The 25,294-nt window shown below is 38.7% G+C and overlaps 1 protein-coding gene across 1 annotated transcript in view; it reads left to right on the top strand.

Moving 5' to 3' along the window:
• The window catches only part of LOC137498436 (zinc finger protein 341-like), a 153,182-nt gene that overhangs the window by 108,523 nt on the left and 19,365 nt on the right, over positions 1 to 25,294 (top strand). The gene's annotated exons all lie outside the window — the stretch shown is intronic.

Raw genomic sequence — 25,294 nt, 5'->3', positions numbered from 1 at the left:
TCATAACTTAATATAAAATAAGTAAACGGGTAGAGAGTAACAAACAAATAACATTCATGTTTTAAAAATTATAATTTAAACCTGTGTCTCATACTTCTTCATCTCAGATTAGATATATGAAAGTTGAATATACACTATGTGATCAAAAGTATCCGGACACCCCCCGGAAAACATACGTTTTTCATCTTAGATACAGTGTGCTGCCACCTTCTGCCAGGTACTCCATAGCAGCAACCTCAGTAGTCATTTGACATCGTGGGAGAGCAGAATGGGGTGCTCTGCAGAACTCAGGGACTTTGAACATGGTGAGGTGATTGGGTGTCACTTGTGTCAGAAGTCTGTAAGCGAGATTTCCATACTCCTAAACATCCCTAGGTCCACTGTTTCTGATGTGATAGTGAAGTGGAAATGTGAAGGGAAACATACAGCACGAAAGAGCACAGGCCGACCTCATCTGTTGACTGACAGAGACCGCCGACACTTGAAGAGGGTCATCAAGTGTAATAGGTAGGCATCTATCCAGACCATCACATAGGAATTCCAAACTGCATCAGGATCCACTCCAAGTACTATGACAGTTTGGCAGATGGTGAGAAAACTTGGATTTCATGGTCGAGCGGCTGCCCATAAGCCAAACATCACGCAGATCAATGCCAAATGATGCCTCGCATGGTGTAAGGAGCATAAACATTGGACCTCTGCTGTTGCCCATCTACATTAGATGGTATTACTGCTGCAGTACCAAAAACTAACACGTCAACAATCGGTACACAACAGCTAGTCAAATCACATATTGAAGAATGACTTGGCTGAGTGTCTCTGTTGGTAGAATTGCTGTCCTTCTGACCTGAAGTTACTGGGTTAGATTCCAGCTTCTGGTGGCATTTGAATGTGCTCAAATGTGGCAGCTTCATATTAGTAGATTTACTGGCATATTAAAATAACAACTGAGGGACAACATGTCAGCATCTTACCATCTCCAAAAATGGTAAAAGTAGTTAGTAGTACTTAGTTAATTAATTAATTGATTAATTTACATTTTATGGCCATCAATGGACCACTTCAGTCAATTTTATATAAAAGGTTTTTCAGTTTCTTGCACCCCAATACTTCTTTACTCTCTCTAATCCTAACTTTCTCTGTCTGAAAGCACCTGTCCCATTGTCTGACTGTTGATCTTGGTTTGAAGTCTGGTTTGTTTGCTAGTGAGTTTCTTCATTTTGTCTTTTGTTTTTTAAAACTTTAGTAATTTTTAGTTCCCTTGTATCTACCGTACCTTGCTTTTTTGCAACCCATCTAATGTTGCTCTTACTGTTCCATAATTTTTCTATTATTCTCCTGGTAATCCTGTTTTCTGGTGTCCTGAGTAGTTGTTAGTGATATATAAAACCAGTATTATTAATATTCATGAGATGTTGGTAGATAAATCAAGGGAAGATTTCAAAACTTCCAAATATGATGAGGCACTTGTACAAGTTTCTGCTGTTTATTAAATATCTGGGTAGGATAATGTTAGAGGACAGTTGCTATCAACAGGCTGTCAAGAAATGACAAGGGCAGTATTCTACATATACCAGAAAATGCTAACTAACTAAGTGCTCTGGAAGTGATTGCTTAATTTTTTTCCTATTGGACTGTATGATAGTGAAACTCCAAACTGACAGATCTTATTCAGACATTTGAGGTGTAGTATTAGAGATGCGTGCTTAAGATCCCATGGACAATCGAATCACAAATGCTGAAGTACTCGGTCAAGTTCGGTTTTATTTTTTAACATTGCACCGACACAGATAGGTCTTGTGGTGATGATGGGGCAGAAAAAGACTAGAAGTGTGAATGAAGTGGCCGTGGCCGTGGCCTTAATTAAGGTATAGCCCCAGCATTTGCCTGCTGTGGAAATGGCAAAACCTCAGAAAACTATCTTCAAATTTGCCGACAGTGTGGTTCGAACCCACTATCTTTTCTCTCCTGAACACTGGATACTGGCCGCACTTAAGCAACTGCAGCTGTCGAGCTTGGTACTCAATTAAATAGATGGAGAAATAAAAATGACAACTCATTTGGATTGAACAAACACTGTGACATGGAGACTTGCTACAGGACATAATATAAAGCAGGCTGGAGGGAAAGAAACAACGAAGAAGACTGCATTACACTTTTATAGGCCAACTAAAACAATAAGTAGATTTCATATCTTTTAGCAACTAAAGAAAAGTACCCTCTGCTGTGAAAGTTGGAGAGCTAATAATCAGAAAAGCAAACCAGCCAGTTAGCTGATACACTGTGGATAGATTACCGTATTTGCTCGCATACAACTCGCCACCGCATATATCTCGCTCCCCATTTTTAACATTTGAAATTGCAGGAAAAAATCCCCACACATAACTTGCATTAATTTCTGAAGTTGTCATAAAGACATACGGTACATAGACGAAATAAAGTTTGGGTATTCCATGGACATGCCTACATTAAATATTGGGACTGTATCAATTGCTGTTACGGTACTTTATACTGACAGTATGAGAAGAAGCTGCAATTTTTTGTACCTGCAGAACAGTTGAGGCTAGCTGTTGTAACAAAAATATAGAACTCGCAAACCCCCACCCCAAGGCCGCATTCCTAGCCAGTCACACTCAGCCATCCCTATCACTCTTCCATCTTTGTCATATGCTTTTCGCTACCCATCCGGCTGAGCTGATCACATGAACTGGGAGCATTTCCCTCTCCATGCAGTCAAGTGTTCACGGTATTAGGTATCGTCCATATGTTGTATTGTCGACAAATACCAGTATTCTGTCTTCATGTTTCATTATTGTTTCGCAGTTTTCATGTGTAGATCTATCTTTCGTTATAGAGAAATGTGGGAGTTATATGGCTGGGTTCAAACTCAAAGTGATAAAATATGCTGAAGAACATGGTAATAGAACTGCCGGTCAAGAATTCAATGTGAGCGAGTTTAATGTTCGCTACTGGCATAGATAGAAAGCTGCGCTAGAAACCACCAACTGAACACTTAAGGCATTCATAGGGCCAAAAACTGGTAAGTTTCCTGAGCTAGAAGATGAGTTGCTTTGTTACATTACAGAGCTGCGAAATGATGGCGTTAGTATCTCAAACAAGATGCTAAATTACAAAGCGTGCAAACTAGTGATCAAGGGAGGAATCAGCCGTTCGGATCTGAAGGTGAGCAGGGTTTGGATCTTTAGATTCATGACATGAAAGGAATTGTGTCTGCGAAGGCAAACATCTATCTGTCAGAGAATGCCAAGCAATTTCAGGGACAAAATCATAGATTTTCATCACCATGTGATAGCAATGCGGAAGCAAAAACAACCTCCTCTTATGTCAAATCAGCAATGCAGATAAAACCCTGATAAACTTTGATATGCATTGCAACACCACAATCAACAAAAAGGGAGAATCTAGCATGCTTGCACATACAACTGGGTGAGAAAAACAGCCTTGCATTGTCATGCTAGCAATAACCGCAGATGGAGGGAAATTGCCACCGTACGTTATTTTTAAAAGAAAAACAGTCCTAAAGTGAAGTTTCCCAAACGTATTCACATAGAGGTTCACGAGAAACGATGGATGGATACAGCTTTTGTCCAGGAGTGGGTCAATACAGTGTGGGGAGCTTGGCCAGAGGCACTGCTTCGATGCCCAAAACTGCTAGTGTGGGACAATTTTCCACGGACACTTGGTGGAAGACACGAAGAAACGTCTTCAGGAAATGAATACTGATCTTATAATTCCTGATGGACCCACACATTGTCTACAGCCCTTAGATGTTTCCGTCAACAAGCCCGTCAAGGACAACATACATAAATTTTATGCCAAATGGATGGCAGGAGGGGAGCATGAGCTGACACCAGGAGGCAAAATAAAGTGGCTATCAGTTGAACTCATGTGATTGGGTTATGCAGTAATGGGTTCTGGTGTTTACAGACATTATTGTGAAGAGTTTCTTGAAGACAAGCATCGCAAATACATTGGATGGAAGTTAGGATGTCACATTATGGGATGGTGACCAGAATGATGCATGCGAGAATAGCTTGGAGTTTGAAGGCAGTGACAATGAATAGGGTAAGTATGCCAGTCGTCTTGTTTCAATATCCTAATGCAAAATTAACTTTTTTCTTTTCTTTTCTTTTCTTTTCTTTTCTTTTCTTTTCTTTTCTTTTCTTTTCGGGAATACGATCTTTAATATCAATATAAATGATCCGTTATTGGACATTATAAATTTTCCAGCTAACTCATTCCTGGCTGCCAGCGTTTTGACCCTGTGTGCTAAGTTGGACTCATCAGATGGTACTTAGCACACCTAGCAAGACGCATGGCTAGTGCATACCCTGGAGGCCACTGCATAGGCTACTTGCAGCCACCGGCAAATTAACTTGCCACTCAGTTTTTGTGAGTCAGGGAGATTTTTCTTAGTAGGTCAGGGAAAGTCCGGGAAACTTGAGAGAACATTTCTGCGGACACTATGTGATATCCAAGCTGCACATCCATGGACACTCCTATATGTTAATGTTGTCCTGTTGGCCCCCAGAAGAACACCATACTCTTAAAGAAAAAGTGCAGATGTGGGACACCAAGTTAGCAGAAAACCAACTACGGCTGAATATCATGAAAACCGAAAACAAGGAATGCATATCGCAGACAGCTGGGACAATCCATGTGGGTAACCAGGATCTCTAGAGAGTTGAACAGTATAGAGACCTTGGTTCCTTGATCTGTTCAGACAGTGACATGCTAACTGATACTGGCGTGTCGGTCAGAGCTGGCTGAACTGGAGTTAAGTCAGCAGTTTCACAGGAGCATCATACACCCAGCCACCCGCTATGGTTCTGAATACTGGCCAGCATGTATAAACATGGACATGCACTACACATTGTGGAGATGCATATGCTTTGCTGTGCACGGTTTTACGTGGCGTGATTGTATCAAGAACAGTAACACCTGAGGGATGATGGAAGACTCATTTATGCTGGTATGGTCACGTTGTGTGCAGTGATGAGCAATCAGTTGCAAAGACTGCCCTGCACCTTAATCCAGATGGACATCATTCCTGTGGGCGACCAAAGAAGCAGCGGCTTGATAGGCTGAAAGAAGACATGCGATACACAAATAGTCTCCTCGTGAAGCCCTTGATCGTCAGAAGTGGCAACATCGGACCCTGCAGCAAAATGGGATAAGTGCTAAGAGGATGAAGATATTATGTGTTCATAAATATTATTGGTGTTATTAGCGTAGTCATCACAATTACAAAAGGAATACTAGCAAAAATACCAAGCAAGTTGGCTGTGCAGTTTGGGTCGTTTAGCTGTGAGCTTGCATTCACAAAATGGTGGGTTCAATAAGTCAATACTGATGTGCATTTAGGGCAGTTGCCCAGGTGGCTGATTCCCTATCTGTTGTTTTCCTAGCCTTTTCTTAAATGATTTCAAAGAAATTGGAAATTTACTGCACATCTTCCTTTGAAAGTTATTCCAATCCTTAACTCCCCTTCCTGTAAATGAATATTTGCCTCAATTTGTCCTCTTAAATTCCAACTTTATCTTCATATTGTGACCATTCCTACCTTTAAAGATGCCACTCAAACTTATTCGTCTACTAATGTCATTCCATGCCATCTCTCCACTGACAGCTCGGAACATACCACTTATAGATGTTGTTTCCTTTTGGGAATCAACATCTGCATCATCTGATGGTCAAACAGGCATCAATTTTTGGTAATGTGACAAAGTCTCTCATACTGGATTGGCACTGCTGGTGGCTTCAAGTAGCCTATGCAGTGGCCTCCACGGTATGCACTAGCCATGCGTCTTGGTAGGTGTGCTAAGTACGAACTGATGAGCCCAACCTAGCACATGGGGGCGAAACGCTGGCAACTAGGAATGAGTTAGCTGGAAAATTTATAATGTCCAATAACGGACCATTTATATTGGTACATACCACTTAGTCGAGCAGCTGGTCTTCTTTCTCTCAGTTCTTCCCAGCCCAAACTTTGCAACATTTTTGTCACACTACTCTTTTGCCAGAAATCATCCAGAACAAATTGAGCTGCTTTTCTTTGGATTTTTTTCAGTTCTTGAATCAAGTAATCCTGGTGAGGGTCCCATACACTGGAACCATAGTCTAGTTGGGGTCTTACCAGAGACTTGTATGCACTCTCCTTTACATCCGAGGCCAATGACCTTCGAGGTTAGGCCCATTTAAACAACAAGCATCATCTTTACATCCTTACCACAACCCCTAAACACCCTCATAACCATATGCAGAGATCTGTACCCTTTATTTACAGTCCCATTTATGTGATTACCCCAAAGAAGATCCTTTCTTATATTAACACCTAGATGATCCCCAAAAGGAACTTTTACCCCATCAATGCGGTAATTAAAACTGAGAGAACTTTTCTTATTTGTGAAACTCACAACCTGACTTTTAACCCTGTTTATCAACATACCATTGCCTGCTGTCCATCTCACAACATTAACGAGGTCACGTTGCAGTTGCTCACAATCTTGTAACTTATTTATTACTCTATAGAGAATAACAACATCCACAAAAAGCCTTACCTCTGATTCCACTTCTTTACTCATATCATTTATATATATAAGAAAACATGAAGATCCGATAATACTGCCTTGAGGAATACCCCTCTTAATTATTACAGGGTCAGATAAAGCTTCACCTTCTCTAATTCTCTGAGATCTATTTTCTAGAAATATAGCAACCCATTCAGTCACTCTTTTCTCTAGTCCAATTGCACTCATTTTTGCCAGTAGTCTCCCATCAAATGCTTTGGACAGGTCAATCATGATACAGTCCATTTTACCTCCTGAATCCAAGTATCTGCTATATCTTGCTGGAATCCTACAAGTTGAGCTTCAGTGGAATAACCTTTCCTAAAACTGAACTGCCTTCTATCGAACCAGTTATTAATTTTGCAAACATGTCCAATATAGTCCTGAAAGAATGCCTTCCTAATGCTTACATGCAATGCATGTCAAACTTACTGGCCTGTAATTTTCAGCTTTATGTCTATCACCCTTTCCTTTATACACAGGGGCTACTCTCCATTCATTTGGTATAGTGCCTTCAACCAAACAGTAATCAAATAAGTACTTCAGATATGGTAGTATATCCCAACCCATTGTCTTTAGTATATCCCCAGAAATCTTATCAATTCTAGCTGCTTTTCTAGTTTTCAAATTTTGTATCTTATTGTAAATGTCATTGTTATTGTATGCAAATTTTAATACTTCTTTAGCATTAGTCTCCTCCTCTATCTGGACATTATCCTTGTAACCAACAATCTTTACATACTGCTGACTGAATACGTCTGCCTTTTGAAGATCCTCACATACACACTCCCCTTGTTCATTAATAATTCCTGGAATGTCCTTCTTGGAACCTGTTTCTGCCTTAAAATACCTATACATACCCTTCCATTTTTCACTAATATTTGTATGACTGCCAATTATGCTTGCCATCATATTATCCTTAGCTGCCTTCTTTGCTAGATTCAATTTTCTAGTAAGTTCCTTCAATTTCTCCTTACTTCCACAGCAATTTCTAACTCTATTTCTTTCCAATCTGCACCTCCTTCTTAGACTCTTTGTTTCTCTATTGTAATAAGGTGGGTCTTTAACATTCCCTACCACCATTAAAGGTACAAACCTGTTTTCACATTCCTCAACAATTGCTTTAAATCCATCCCAGGGTCTGTTTACATTTTTATTTGCTGTTTTTCACCGATCATAGTTACTTTTTAGAAACTGCCTCATGCCTGCTTTATCAGCCATGTGGTACTGCCTAAAAGTCCTGCTTTGGGAATCTCTTTTAGGAATCTCTTTGAATCATACCCTTGGCATCTCTGAAGTTGTTTTTCCATGGTTTTCCCATTTTCACACCATGCAAATGCTGAGGCTGTACCTTAATTAAGGCCACAGCCGCTACCATCTCAGTCATATCACTTAACCATCCTTGTGTCACCAGAAACATTCACTGTGTTCATGCGAAGCTAAACCACTAAAAAAAAGTAACTAAATTTGGCAAATACATACATCTTCATTATAAAGCATTGGTCACAAAATGTTACAGGTTTGTGACATATTGTGAACACTACCTGCTCGACACAGATTGAAGGCTAGAGCTGGGGTTCATTCTTTGCAGTGAGCAAGAACACAGATGTGGTCTGTGAATACATCTCTACCATTGGTGTTCAAAACAAAGAAATAACACGAAGGTGCAGAGCATGTCCTTGCCATTTGAGTTTTCATGTTTGGCCTTCTCTCGTCTTCCAGTTGCTCCCTCTTCCCACACTCAGCTGTCCTACTACATGTTCCTGTTCATTTTCCCAGCTTTCTATATATGATCGAGTGAGTTGGCTGCATGGTAGAGGCCGAATAGCTGTTAAAGAAATGGGGCTATACACAGAATCATGCATGTGACTGCAGTGCTTTCCAAGATCTGGAGCATCCTTGAACCCTTGCCAGTTTGCTCTCTGAAAACTTAGACCACAATTAGTCAGTGGCAGAGCAATAGCAGCTGCTTCATATTGGAGAGATGTCAGCACTTGAGGAGAATCGGATACCAGGTGGGCAAAGTACAAATGGCCCGGAAAATATTTATAGGACTGATGCAGAATTGACCCTTGTTAATGAACTGGAGAACTGACCACCACAGGAAAGAAATGCTGAAAACCATAATGTACCAGTTGGTTGCTGTCATGTGTATGCTCAAGCGCATCTCCAGCATACTCAACATGCAAAGGTTCGTCTGGATGCTTATGCATTCACAACAGTAAATTTGTAAGGATAGAGATGCAGGTCGTTTTTGATGTTTTGACAGGATGATCTCTTAATTCCCTCTTGTACAAGTAAACAGCGCTGAGATTTCATTGGACTTCATTCCAGACTTTCCTACACTCGAGCAATGTTGTCTGGTGTTCAAACTCTCTTTGGAAAGTTATGGTTTTTATTCACTCCAGAACCCAGTTCACACCATTTTGCCACTAAGTTTTGCATTGCAGACTTTGCTGGAGGTTTTGCCAAAAGCACATCCAGTCTCGGACTCTTGCGCAAAGAGTTCCGCACCGGGTTTTCGACGAATCGTGCTTCGCATAACACTCGACAATTGAACATGCACTGTTTTATTGTGTAGTGTAACGGCTAGTGTTATTAGCTGCCGTCCTCGGGGGCCTGGGTTCGATTCCCGGTACTGCCTGAAATTTAAAAACAGGCAGGAGGGCTGATATGTGTTTGAAATGGTATATGCAGCTCACCGTCAATGGGGGTGTGACTGAAAAGAGCTACACTACTTTGGGATGAGGACACGAGTTTACTTTACTTTACTGTGAGCATAATTTTGTGTTGCATTCAAAGGTCACTGAAAATGTCTTCTCCTCTCACTCACACGTAATGACATAGGGACGTACTCGGGAAAGAGCATGCGGGAGTTGCGCACGCACAGACATGTGACAGCAACTGATTGATGCATAGAAATCACGGTTTCTAGCATATCCTGTGATGGGCAGTTCTCCTATTAATTAACAAGGGTCAATTTTGCATTAGTCTTTAGTATTATAAATATTTCCTGGGCCAGTTTTATTTTGCTTACCCTGTATAATCGTAATCATAATCTGCAGTATTGGAGATGGTTTTCCATGATATCCCATTTTCACACTAGACAAATGCTGGGGCTGTACCATAATTAAGGCCCTGGTTGCTTCCTTTCCTATCCCATTTTTGCTCGAAACCTATGTGAGTTAGTGCAATATTAAACCACTAGTAATTTTCTTTCCTATATATAACTTGATCTGTAATACTATATTTATTCATGTATTGGATGTCCTCACATAATGGATGCACCCCAATTTTCTCCTTTGAATGTTGGGAAAGTTTCCCCACTTAATGGATGTGTTTCATTTTCAAAAAAAAATTGTCGTATTAATATTAAAATCTTAAAATTGGATTGATTGGTAAAACTAGTAAATGGCGATTAATGTCTGCAGATTAACACATGGGTGACGGGCCCCGAGAAATCTTGTAGTATGCTCGCCAGTGGTAGGTGACGGGCCCCGAGAAAATTCGGTTTTGTTCACGACATTGTTTTCAGTCTTCCTGTGACATCTCTTGACCATATATTGAACTATTTCGAACTTGCACATTGAGTAGAATAAATCGTAGATGTATATCTGCCACTTTTCTTTTATTAACGGCCTCTTTTATTCTTTGATTTAGTTTCGAAATGTCGACTTTCTTTCTGCCGGTTCAGTCAATGACAAGATGGAGCGTCCGCGGAATACGGTGTTAGCTGACGACGATAACGATACCTTAACACGTTGGGTGCCACGTGCCGCCATATGGCGTCACGGTGGTCTTCAAATTTGAGATGGCGTGACGCCATATGGCGGCACACCGTTCTTGAAATCAGAGTTGGCGTGACGCCATATGGCGACACAGTTGAGTTTCTGGCGATGCACCATAGATAATCAGCTGTGACATCTATGCGCGTAAAATTGGTACTACGTGAAAGGGCGAACTTCAGGGTCTATTCCACCTAAGTATTTTTACTCTATGCCACCATGTGGCGCCACAGTATTCTTCCGAAGCCACTGACTGGCCAGTGGTCATTGTCACAGGTGAAAGCGCGCCAGGCATTGTTTATTCCTCATTTACATACGTATTATCACTCAGTTTATATAGTTGTGCAAAAATATAAAAAACGGAAGATATTGGTAATAATCTTACGAGGGAACACATACATGTGTTACACTCGGATTCGGTTGAAATTTGGTAGGAATATTCGTGGGAGGCAGTAGAATGCTAAGGTGAAAACTCCATGTACCTAGCGCAAGTTTGAACGTCAAAATTGAACAAATAAATAGTCATAAAATTAGAAGTGCCGCGGGAGTATCGGGGTGTGGCGGAGAGGTAGGGAGAAGCGAAGCAGTGGACGTGAACCAACCGGGCTGCATCGAGCTGCGCTAGCAGCCAGGTAGCGTATAGTTAGCGCGTTCCCCTTAACTTCCCGATCAGATGTGCAAAACGTAAATATGAAAAAAGCACATGAAACAAGTGTACAAAGGACGATGTTAGAACAACGATGCCAATAAGGGTTGAAAAATTACAACGAGTAACAAGAACTCGGGCATGCTGAGACGCATATTTTCATTGTTTAGAGTTATCAGAAAACTGTTCACAACAATATGTAATGTAATATAAGTACTTGTTTTGCATTTTACTACGTTTTCATAAATATTGCGTTAATTTGAATTAGCAAATAAATATCCCGTATTTGAAATTCGTATTGCACATTCAAAATTCTGTGACGCCATATGGTGTCGCGCTATATTTTATCTTTCCTAAAAAATTGATGTGACACCATATGGCGTCACACATGACCATGGTATGGTGAGATAAAATTTACTTAGTACATCATATAAATACATCCCAAGATTATATAAACAGACTACAACGTGTACAATTGCTTTGGCACCAGCGGAATGCAATTCAAAGACATGCCTGGCACCGGTGGAATAGTGTGCTACAATCAGCTCGGCACTCAACGTGTTAAAGCACAGAAGTGCCAAGTCCAGATTTCTGAAATTGTGGGAAATGCAAAAACAAAGTTTCAAACTCGTGTTTTGATATCAAATTATGTATTATTCTTTGGTGGTGCTGACTTTTTAGGTATAATGATCTCTCAGAAGTGTTTTTCTAATCAGTTTATGTTAGAATTTTCCATACATTCTCTCCAAATGTGATTATTTGTGCTGATGTCAGGACATGGCACAATTGAGCACTTGTTAACGCAGTTTTATTGGACATAGGATAAATTACTGTCTTTTCTTGTAAAATTATAAACCAGGTCAGAAATTCAATGGAACATATATTTATTCATCTAAATTGAATAGTACATACGTTATGGAACATAGGATTATTACTAAATTGAATTTTTTCAGTAAAATCAAATCAAAATCAAACTTCTCCTGGCTCAGTCCAGTGGTATTTGAAGGTGCCTCATGTCGGTAGATTTACTGGCACGTAAAAGAACTCCTGCGGGACAAAATTCCGGCACCTCGGCGTCTCCGAAAACCGCAAAAGTAGTTAGTGGGACATAACGCAAATAGCATTATTATTATTATTAAACTTCTCCTACATTAGAAACAAATGTGTTATGGAACCATTTTTGCATAAGTGAATACAGGTGCTATTTTCATGCATCGCAGCAAGAGAAATTGAATTTTGCACCGATTTTCAATCCAAAGGGTATTTGCTGTCCTCTAGTCCTCTTCATTTCCCTCATCCATTCTTATGGCTGCCCTAACAGCTTCATCATGAACTCCCTTTGCTGAAGGCAAACTGTTGTAAAACTCCTTATATTCAGCTGGGATGACTCCAGTTTTTAACATGGTCAACAAATCTCTCTTTACTTTTTTCAAGTAATATAGGTAGCAGCTGTCTGTATTTTGGTTGAAGAGTGATTCCATCCCATTTAATGCTCTTAGGATTAACCTGCATCTCACAGAATACTTAACTTAACCGAGTCGCTACCTTGTGTAAAACGAAACCACTTTATGTGTGACCAATTGATATTTTCATGCTTGGCATCTTTTTTCTGTTGTGTATTACGCATATTGTCAATGAATCTAAATCGCAAATGCTGCTGTAGTCCCGTTGGTATAATGTAAGGGTGTGGTTTTTCTGGTCATTTCCATGACAATTTTGTACTCATGAGGAGTATAAATGCTTTTATGTTTTCTCACCCTTTCAATTGTGGCATGAATGGAATCGGCCTCTAGGTAACTGTGGCCACTTTCCATTACTTTTAGGTCCAGCATTTTCAGATTGGGGTGTAACCTCGTATTCATGGCACATAGTAGAGCAGATACCATGTTTTGGTTCCTGTTCTGTCCACCACACGTGTCTGCATACAGGATTAGATGCTCAACTTCTGGAATTAGATGTGCTATGTAAGTAAGTAGTCATCGCCCGATTTAAGCACTGCCTTTTTTTTCGTTGGTCTCATCCCACACAAAGTGAGTTCCAGTTTTCAATGATCATACACTGTGAAATTATAAAGAGAGAGCTTCCTTTTATAATAAATTTGGCAATCACCTGTGAAAGGGATTTGAAGTATGGCCTGAAGATCAAAACTTGCACATACTAATTTTGGGTTATCAGCTGCACTTTTAGTGTCTTCATCTTTCATTTCCTGAATTTCAAGTTTACGAGTGATGTGGTCTATATAGTCCTGATTGGTTCGAGTGGTTTTAGTGTGTTCTGCCTCTTTACACTTAAAGCATTGACCCTTTTTGAGAATAAAAATTGTTAACGGTGGTTCAAATTGTTTGAAAATAGATCTAAACACACATTCTGACAGTGACTTAAACAACAAGAAGAACAAAACAACGCAATCAAATGCGCACTTGACATCTCAAAGAATTGAAGTCGCTTGGACTTGGAATTTCTGTGCTCTTACAAACAAAGCACGCGTGGAGATGGCATTTTTTAATTTTGCGAATTTATGTAGTTTTTGCCATAGATTTGCACAAGGAATTTGAGTGTACTTGAAGCAGCTTCCCACAAGGTTTCCTACAGTACCAATATGTCAAAATCACAAAAAATTGGACTTGGCATAATTGAGCATTAAGGTATCGATAAGAATTATATGCCGATGATCGTTCAAATGGATATAGTGATAATGAATTAGTGGAAACTGAATGTGAGAGTGATAGTGGAAGTGATATTCAGGCCTCTACACGCCGTAATTTACCTAGTGTGCTTATTTATTCAAGTGACTCTGACGACGACAACGATGTAAATATTAATGATATGTTGTTGAATTAACACGCATTTGCTTGCTTATCTTAGATATGTTGAAGTACTACTAGGGGCATTGGTTGAGTACTCATACCAACTTTAAAGATAAAATCTTGACTGGATTAATATTTACGTACATTTTTGTAATCAAGTGCACCCTAGTATGCTTAGTAGAAAGATGTCCGGTCCACAGGGTATGTGACAAGCTCAAGCATCCGGTCAGCAATGTGTTAAGTTGTGTTGACCATACAGTACTACTTTTTGGAAAGGATGGCAATTATTTCTGTAGTATGTGGATAAAGGGGATGAGGTTGAGCCTTTCGTTTTTAAAAATCATACTGGCACACATAGGTCTTTTCTGGACGATGGAATAGGGATGGGAAGGAAGCGAGCACGGCCTTAATTAAGGTATAGACTGGGCATTTGTCTGAAATGAAAATGGAAAAACCATGGGAAACCATCTTCAGGGCTGCCGACAAAGGTGTTCGAATCCACTATCTCCTGAATGCAAGCTGATAGCTATGTGACCCAAACCATGCAGCCACTTGCTCGGTAATGCACGTTTTCTTTAGTGTGTGTGGTGTTTCTCTGCAAATATTTTCAGAAGGTTTTGGCTGACAACTAATGTTCTACAGGAAATGCCAACATCAATTTTGAGAAATTCACACCAAATAGTAAAAAATCATCTGTATAACTTGAAAGTTATTTGAATAATAGAATCCATCAGGGGGTTGCTGCCCAAAAATGAATAAATATTGCAACATTTTTAAAAATTCAAATAAAAATTAAATGTACTTTCTAATTGTCCCTATGGATTAATTAGTAGGCTGAACCTTTGTAGTTTCCCTAGAATTAGGGTAACTATCCTAAGTGGATTTTCTCTCTCTTAGTGATGATGAGAAATGAAGTAAGTTGTCATGTTTGAATTCAAGTTTTTAAACAACATTGGTTGAATAACACTAATTGTGACTGATCTTTGTAATGCAGACAAAGTAATGAAATCCCCCAGTATTGTTAGAATGCTTCCCATAGTCTGATGTGTTGATGAACAGTGGTTTTGCAAAAGGTAGAAATAACTTGTGAAATATTCAAATTATACAGCAAGTTAGTAATGATTTGTTTGATTCATGTTGGTGCTGTACTTTATTTCCATTTTCACATTACAGTATACTCATGACATCTGTTTCATTACACAAGTTATACAGCTGATGCTCCTGCTGTCACTCCCTTCAACTCGTGAACTTTGCTCTGGCAGTAGACCTCATGGAGCCCCTCTTAAATGTTTTAAGGACCAGTTGAAACACATCATGAAGACAACTGGTACAGTTATACAGACATGGGAAGAATGTGCTGTGGACCGCTCTCTGTGATGGAACACTACATCCACCGCTGTCAACTTGGTTGAAAGAGAATGCCACAGACATCAAGAGGCAAAGCGACAACCATGAAAACTCCGTCAATTACAACCCCGCCCTCCTCCATCCATTCAGTGTGATTTATGTGGGCATATGTTTTATGCCAGGATTGGTCTGTTTGGTCATCGTAAACACATCCATAAACTGAGTTGAACTGGCCAATGTATGCAGGAAGAAGTTATATATACTCGGATTGAGTTACAGCCGCCACCGACGACACCTGATGCTAGTTATCGATCAATCATAGACTCGTATGTAGCGAGACCTACAATACGTTGTTTGAAGTTTCTTCTGGTTTGCTGTATTGCAATGCGTACTCCAATAATTTCATATTGGAATTGGTGCGTGTTGTAGTATGTTTAATTTTCTGTTGCAAATTCTGGACTTTTGCTAGAGAAATGGGATTTTTTTCTTTTTGTGTCTATTACATGGATAAATATGGTAGTTATAGTTTATATACATAAGAGTATACTTTGTTGGGTCCAGGTGGCTGTTTCACTGATCCTTCCAATCAGGAGCAACGTGGAATTTTCACTTTTAAAATATGGTAACACAGGATGACTTGTGTTGTCTTTGCTTTTCTGAAATATTGGCTTTGTTGTTCTGCTTTCTGTTCTGCTGAGTGTTTCATTGTCATATATTTTAAGTTGTTGTATTCCAACTTCAAGCTTAATTATGATGTATCTCAGATTTATTGTCAGTATGGAAGAATGAGTCATTAAAATATTTAGTCAGCCTCCATAGTCTATTCTGACAGTTGGGTTACTAATTCATTCTTCAGAAATCTGCATATCATGCTTGTATCCTAATGGGTGGGTAGGAGATACGGATCTGCGCTCAGATGGCCTTCACTCAAACCACAGTGATGCATATAAGTTAGGAAATTTGTTTAGAAGGGTTATAGACAGGTACAGGGGTGGCCTAGGGAACGGTGATAAGGGTACAGGGGTATGGAAGTCAAGTAGTGATGACATAAAAATGATAGTTCTCAACTGTAGAAGTATTGTAAAGAAAGGAATCTTATTAAGTAATTTAATAGATACTAGCGAATGTACCCGTGCTTCGCAACGGTATTCTACATTGTATTCGAATATCGAAGTAAATAGTGTGCATGCAGTAAATAAGATTGTTTTAAAATTGCATGTCTCTTAGCGTTATCCGAGAAAGAGCATGGGGAGGTCCCCGTACGTTGTTTCCAATGTAAAGTGTTTGTTATGGATTTGTGATATAACGGCAGGCTCACTTGCCTACTGCCATTCACAATCGAGTTGGGAAGTTTACATTATAATTGCAGGCCCCATTGCCTACTATGCGGACAGAATCAATTTGGGGAGTTTTCGTTAAAATGGCAGCCCCCCTTTCCTACTTCCAGACAGATTACAGTTTTTATTATAATGGCAGGCAATTACCCCACTATCACTCGAAATTGAGATGTGCAGTTATCATTATAATGCCAGGCCCATTTTCCTACTTCCAGCCAGCTTACTGCCAGTCACACCAAGTTGGTGAGTTTCCATCAAAATAGCAGGCCACTATGCCTAATGCCAGTCACATTTTAGATGAGGACATTTCTTTATAATGGCGGGCACCCTTGCCTACTGCCAAACACAATCGGGTCGGGGAGTTTTAAACAAAACTGCATGCTCACTTGCCTTCTGCAAGTCAAATCGAGAAGTGAACTATTCATTACAATTGTAGACCTTCCTTACTAATGACAGTTACACAGGAGTTGGAGAAGGAACCCTTTCATACTGCCAGTCAAAGTTGGTGTGGGGAGTACTGATTACAATAGCAGACCAACACTTTCTCGATCACTACAAATTGACATCAGTGAATATATATAGATCGACATACGAAAGTATATGCGTGTTTACAATATTGAAGACCTTCATTTACAGATTAACTGCTACTAAACGTACGTCATATCGACAAAGGATTATACCATAAGACACGCCGGATTTAGTGGCCTAAATGGCTGGTCCTATGATATGTCGTCTATTCGTGGGTCAGATTGAGTTAGAAACGTGGAACAGGGTAACGTTCTTGTAAGATTATCTCACATTACATTACTTTTCGGATAATTATGTGACAGCTACATACATAGGATTTGGCTCATATATGGCTACTGGGTGGGCCAATTTTTGTGAAGATTTTGATGATTCTGTATTTCATATAAGTAATCGAAGGTATGAATTATGCATGTGAAAATTCAGAATTGACTTAACATCCATTAATAGAGAAAAATCAAACGTAAAAGGGATACAGATACGGCAAAAACTCATAATACCAAGGTTGGAGATCATTCCAAATTGAATGGAGATTGTGCAATCTGTTATGTGATAGGAATTTCAGAAGGTCTGGACCATCATTAAAATTGCCTGCATATTTCGATATTCTTCGGGGATAAAAAGTGAAAAATTTAATGATCTTGGATGTTTTCCGTTCGTTACAGGCTAAAACGTATAATTTTGTCAAATTTCAATTATCTTCTTTTTCTTCTGGCAGATTATGCCAAAATCTGGATTTTGGGTGAGGCGGGTAAAAATTAGGACTTTCAGGAAACTAAACCAAAAATTATGCAGATGGTCATTATTACCCCTTAAACGGAAAGCTGTACGAAAATTTCGCCAAAATAGTCAGTGTAGAGGCACACAGTAATTACGATTTGATTTATATAGATAAGGAATCTGCTCCATGTAAAACACCTTTTTGGCTATGTCCGCTGGACTTAACCTGCAAAACTGACCATTCATGATATCTCCCTTATTAATCCTCCTGACGAAAAAATGCACATGAGAAAAAGGTTTAGAGGTGGAATTCCATCACGTTTGGTCGATTTCCAGTCAGGTTGGTCTTGTTCTGTATATATTGTGGAAGAGTAAAATCACCATTTAGGTTCCCTATAAACCGCCAGTCCATTCCGGAACATGAAATGTTATTTACGTTTAAAACCTACCTTTGGACAGGTGGATGCTAAATATGAATTTTGGTTCGAATGTCTTCAGTAGTTTTCAAGTTGTAAGGAATACATTTTACACGCACCCGCTCGTGAGTTAAGTCCGATGGGACTTGTACAAAAAAACGGTCCGTTAATGATATCTCCCTTATTAATCCTCGTATCGAAATGATGCACATGAGAAAAAAGGTTTAGAAATTAATTTCTACCAAGGCAGGTAGATTTAAATTAACGTTGGTTGTGTATATTTTGTGGAAGTGCAAAATCACTGTTTCGGTTTCGTATAAACCCCCAGTCAGTTCAGGGATTTAGAAGCAATATTTGCCCTAAAACCTATCAAGGACAGGTGTATTCTAAATATGAGTATTGGTGGAAATACATCCAGTAGTTTGTAGCACTCGCGTACATACGGCGTAATTAAGGAAGAAAATAATACAGTTAAGAGAGTTGAAAGTAATAGAAAATGGATTATAACTGAGGACAGCCGGATAACGACAAATATATAAATGCCAAGTTAATGTATTGGAAAATCAAATGCCCCTAAATAAATTATGCTAGTGTGAGTTATGGATATAATAAAGCGGTAACAGAGGAGAAATTTAGGTCCATTGATTCCTAGGTAAACAAATAATAAGAAGATGACTAATGGTGTTATTACTTAATCTATTCGAAGGCTGTTATAACATCCAACGATATTCCGCCAATATCCCGCAGATAGGCCGATTGACGCCTCTCTTGCCTTCTACCTAAGGAGCAACCACGAATTTAAAAGCATGATGAGGAAAATGGCAATACGTTACTTCCCTGCTGGCATGCAGTCAGAGACATTGCCATGGTAACCTGTAGGTTCGTTGTCGGTCTGTCGGTCACTCAATGCAGAGCATGGTACCAGCAGAAAATTGTAAATTTCTCCGTCATGTAAAGAGTAAGGTAAATTATGAACATAACGAAAGTTGTTTATAATGAAGAGACGTTTCACGTACGGTAAACAAAGCTTACAGAAAATCAATAGTATAAGAGAAAATGGAGGAAAACCATTCTGGTTTTCCTATAAACCCCCCGTCTATTCAAAGATTTTAAAATGATATGCATATTGAAACCTTCCCTGGGATGAGTATACTCTAAATATGCAGTTTAGTTGAGATCTATCGAGCCGTATCAACGTGATGGTGGAAAAACCATTCTGGTTTTCCTATAAAGCCCCGTCTATTCAAAGATTTTAAAATGATATGCATATCGAAACCTTCCCCGGGATGAGTATACTCTAAATATGAAATTTAGTTGAGATCTATCCAGCCGTTTCGACGTGATGGTGGAAAAACCATTCTGGTTTTCCTATAAAACCCCGTGTATTCAAAGTTTCTAAAATGACATGCATATCGAAACCTTCCCCGGGAGGAGTATACTCTAAATATGAAGTTTGGTTGAGATCTATCCAGCCGTTTCGACGTGATGGTGGAAAAAACATTCTGGTTTTCCTATAAACACCCCGTGTATTCAAAGATTTTAAAATGATATGCATATCGAAACCTTCCCCGGGAGGAGTATACTCTAAATATGGAGTTTAGTTGAGATCTATCGAGCCGTTTCGGCGTGATGGTGGAAAAACCATTCTGGTTTTCCTATAAACCCCCGTCTATTCAAAGATTTTAAAATGATATGCATATCGAAACCTTTCCCGGGATGAGTATACTCTAAATATGAAATTTGGTTGAGATCTATCCAGCCGTTTCGACGTGATGGTGGAAAAACCATTCTGGTTTTCCTATAAACACCCCGTGTATTCAAAGTTTCTAAAATGACATGCATATCGAAACCTTCCCCGGGAGGAGTATACTCTAAATATGAAATTTGGTTGAGATCTATCCAGCCGTTTCGACGTGATGGTGGAAAAACCATTCTGGTTTTCCTACAAACCCCCCGTGTATTCAAAAGATTTTAAAATGATATGCATATCGAAACCTTACCCGGGATGAGTATACTCCAAATATGAAATTCGGTTGAGATCTATCCAGCCGTTTCGACGTGATGGTGGAAAAACCATTCTGGTTTTCCTATAAACCCCCGTGTATTCAAAGATTTTAAAATGATATGCATATCGAAACCTTCCCCGGGAGGAGTATACTCTAAATATGAAATTTGGTTGAGATCTATCCAGCCGTTTCGACGTGATGGTGGAAAAACCATTCTGGTTTTCCTATAAACCCCCCCGTGTGTTCAAAGATTTTAAAATGATATACATATCGAAACCTTCCCCGGGAGGAGTATACTCTAAATATGAAGTTTAGTTGAGATCTATCAAGCCGTTTCGACGTGATGGTGGAAAAACCATTCTGGTTTTCCTATAAACCCCCGTCTGTTCAAAGATTTAAAAATGATATGCATATCGAAACCTTCCACGGGATGAGTATACTCTAAATATGAAATTTGGTTGAAATCTTTCCAGCCGTTTCGACGTGATGGTGGAAAAACCATTCTGGTTTTCCTATAAACCCCCGTGTATTCAAAGATTTTAAAATGATATGCATATCGAAACCTTCCCCGGGAGGAGTATACTCTAAATATGAAGTTTGGTTGAGATCTATCCAGCCGTTTCGACGTGATGGTGGAAAAACCATTCTGGTTTTCTTATAAACCCCCCGTGTATTCAAAGATTTTAAAATGATATGCATATCAAAACCTTCCCCGGGATGAGTATACTCTAAATATGAAATTCGGTTGAGATCTATCCAGCCGTTTCGACGTGATGGCGGAAAAACCATTCTGGTTTTCCTATAAACCCCCCGTCTATTCAAAGATTTTAAAATGATATACATATCGAAACCTTCCTCGGGATGAGTATACCCTAAATATGAAGTTTGGTTGAGATCTATTCAGCTGTTTCGACGTGATGGTGGAACAAACAGACAGACAAACAAACAGACACGAACAATTTTATTTATATAGAAGATTTACTTACCAGATATTGTAGCAGGAGTTGAATCATGGCTGAGAAATGGTATAATGGATGCAGAAATATTCTCACAGAATGGGAGTGTGTATTATAGAGATAGGATAGGAATGGTAGGAGGGGAAGTATTCATTCTGGTGAAAGAAGAATTTGTAAGCTACGAAAAAGTTAAAGATGACAAACATGAAATTCTAGGTGTAAGGCTCATCTCTAAAGATAATAGGCAGTGACTGGGAAAGGGTAGTGCTGATGCTGTTTCAGAATTATTTGATAAGATAATCAGCTATGTGGGAAACGATATGGAAAGGAATGTGATAGTAGCAGCTGATCTCAATTTACCGAATGTCAATTGGGAAGGTAATGTGAATGTCAGGAAGCATGAACAACAAATGGCAAATAAATTAATATGGGAAGGTCAGCTGATTCAGAAAGTGATGGAACCAACCAGAGGGAAGAATATCCTGGATGTGGTGCTGGTAAAACCAGATGACCTCTGTAGAGAAACCGAAGTAATAAATGGTATTATTGATCATGAAGCTGTTTTTGTCATAGTTAAAAATAAATGTGAAATAAAGGAAGGTAAAAAAATTAGGACTATTAGGCAGTACCATATGGCTGATAAAACAGGCATGAGGGAGTTTTTAAAAAGTAACTATGATCGGTGGAAAACTCTAAATAAAAATGTAAACAGACTCTGGGATGGGTTTAAAGCAATTATTGAGGAATGTGAAAATAGGTTTGTACATTTAAATGTGGTAAGGAATGGTAAAGATCCACTATATTATAACAGAGAAGTAAAGAGACTAAGAAGGAGGTGCAATTTGGAAAGAAATAACATTAGAAATGGGTGTGGAAGTAAGGAGAAATTGAAGGAACTTACTAGGAAATTGAATTCAGCAAAGAAGTCAGCTAAAGATAACATGATGGCAAGCATAATTGGTGGTCATACAAATTTTAGTGAAAAGTGGAAGAGTATGTATAGGAACATTAAGGCAGAAACAGGTTCCAAGAAGGACATTCCAGGAATAATTAATGAACAAGGGGATTGTGTATGTGAGGATCTTCAAAAGGCAGAAGTATTCAGTCAGCAGTGTGTAAAGATTGTTAGTTACAAGGATAATATCCAGATAGAGGAAGTGACTAATACTAAAGAAGTAGAGAAACCAACAGACACGCAGTTGGAAATAGTTGCTGCCATAAAAAACGATAAGGGAATAAAAATGAATGACCCTCATCATTTGGCTAATTATATAAATGATTACATTTTATCCCTACCATACAAACTTGGAAATGCAAATAAATCAGATGTATTACTAGAACTCCCAACCTTTGTGCAAAACTCTATGCAGTTAATTCCAGTAACAAAATTTGAAGTTCTTAAAATCATACAGTCTTTGAAGAATACAACCTCCACAGGTGTAGATGAAATTCCCACAAAACTCATTACAAAATGTGCTCCTTATCTGTTACAGCCTTTAACTTATCTCATCAATGAATCACTTTCTAATGGCCAGTTTCCTAATCTCCTAAAAATAGCTAAAGTTATCCAAATCTTTAAAAGTGGAAACTTACACGATTTACATAATTAGAGACCAATATAAATACTTACTGTTATTTCAAAAGTATTTGACTGTGCTATGAAAGATCGGCTTACTAAATTTTTAATGAAATAAAACTTGTTAAATAATGCACAACACGGGTTCAGAGCTGGCAGAAGTACTTTGTCTGCTTTAACACATTTTACACAGCTGGTCATAAATGCTCTTGATAATGATGAAACTGTTATAGGATTATTTTTTGACCTTTCAAAGGCATTTAGTAAGGTTGATCATGGAATATTGTAGCACAAATTATCAGACTGGAGTTAGAGGAATTGTTAACGACGGGTTTAGATCATACCTGGAGAAATGATCCGAGTTTGTTGAAATTACACATTGTAACAGTAAAGGGCATAATGAGATATATCACTCTCAGGTAAAAATCATAGACTTAAGCATTCTGCAGGTTGGTATTTTGGGGCCTGTTACTTTCTTGACCCATGTGAATGATCTTTCTCACAATAATCAAGTAGAAACTGCAGTTCTGTATGCTGATGATATAAACATAATTATTAATAATCCTGACCCTATGTCTATAGAAACTGCAGCAAATACAGTCCTGTCTAGGTTAGAATCATGGTTCAGGAAAAACAAACTAACATTGAACTTAAAAAAGACCCAATGCATGGAATTAAAAGCATCTAACCACCATGACAAAACTGCAAACAAACACAACCTTATATTAAATGCAAATGCAATTGAAAATACGTTGACCACAACATTTTTAGGTGTTCACCTAGATGAAAAATTAAGATGGGATTAACATATTCAAAAAAATCAGGAAGTCTCTGAGTTCTGTCTGTTTTGCCTTAAGGATTTTGTCTAATAGTTGTAGTAAAGAATCAATCAATCAATCAATCAATCAATCAATCAATCAATCAATCAATCAATCAATCAATCAATCAATCAATCAATCAATCAATCAATCAATCAATCAATCAATCAATCAATCAATCAATCAATCGATCAATCAATCAATCAATCAATCCTTCCTGTTCTGCATTTAGGGCAGTCGCCCAGGTGGCAGATTCCCTATTTGTTGTTTTCGTAGCCTTCTCTTGAATGATTGCAAAGAAATTGGGAATTTATTGAACACATCCCTTGGTAAGTTATTCCAATCCCTAACTCCCCTTCCTATAAACGAATATTTGCCCCAATTTGTCCTCTTGAATAATTCCAACTTTATCTTCCTACTTTTAAAGACACCTCTTAAACTTATTCTTCTACTGATGTCATTCCATGCCATCTCTTCACTGACAGCTCAGAACATACCACTTAGTCGAGCAGCTCATCTCCTTTCTCTCAAGCCTTCCCAGTCCAAATTTGGCAACATTTTTGTAATGCTACTCTTTTGTAGGAAATCGCCCTGAACAAATCGAGATGCTTTTCTTTGGATTTTTTCCAGTTCTAGAATCAGGTAATCCTGGTGAGGGTCCCATACACTGGAAGCATACTCTAGTTGGGGTCTTACCAGAGACTTACATGCCCTCTCCTTTACATCCTTACTACAACCCCTAAACACCCTCATAACCATGTGCAGATATCTGTATCCTTTATTTACAATCCCATTTATGTAATTGCCCCAATGAAGAGCTTTCCTTATATTAATACCTAGGTACTTACAATGATCCCCAAACTCCATCAACGCAGTAATTAAAACTCAGAGGACTTTTCCTATTTGTGAAACTCACAACCTGACTTTCAACCCCGTTTATCATCATACCATTGTCCAACGTCCATCTCACAACACTATCGAGATCACCCTGCAGCCGCTCACAATCTTGTAACTTATTTATTACTCTGTACAGAATAACATCATCTGCGAAAAGCCTTATCTCTGATTCCACTTCCTTACACATATCATTGATATATATATATATATATATAAGAAAACATAAAAGTCCAATAATACTGCCTTGAGGAATTCCCCTCTTAATCATTACAGGGACAGATAAAGCTTCTCCTACTCTAATTCTCTGAGTTCTATTTTCTAGAAACAGACCCACCCATTCAGTCACTCTTTTGTCAAGTCCAATTGCACTCATTTTTGCCAGTAGTCTCCCATGATCTACCCTATCAAATGCCTTAGACAGGTCATTCGCAATACAATCCAATTGACCTCCTGAATCCAGGATTTCTGCTATATCTTTGTGGAATCCTACAAGTTGAGCTTCAGTGGAATAACCTTTCCTAAACCCGAGCTGCCTTTTATCAAACCAGTTATTAATTTTGCAAACATGTTTTATATAATCAGAAATAGTGCTTTCCTGAAGCTTACATATAATACATGTCAAACTGATTGGCCTGTAATTTTCAGCTTTATGTCTATCATCCTTTCCTTTATACACAGGGGCTACTATAGCAACTCTCCATTCATTTTGTATAGTTCCTTCATGCATACAATAATCAAATAAGTACTTCAGCTATGTTACTATATCCCAACCCATTGTCTTCAGTATATCCCCCGAAACCTTATCAATTCCAGCTGCTTTTCTATTTTTCAACTTTTGTATCTTACTGTAAGTGCCATTGCTGTCATA

The sequence above is a fragment of the Anabrus simplex genome, chromosome 2, assembly GCF_040414725.1.
Source record: "Anabrus simplex isolate iqAnaSimp1 chromosome 2, ASM4041472v1, whole genome shotgun sequence".
In the NCBI taxonomy this organism is placed as follows: Eukaryota; Metazoa; Arthropoda; class Insecta; order Orthoptera; family Tettigoniidae; genus Anabrus; species Anabrus simplex.
The sequence above is the reverse complement of the archived record's forward strand: the minus strand, read 5'-3'. Positions and strand labels throughout refer to the sequence as shown.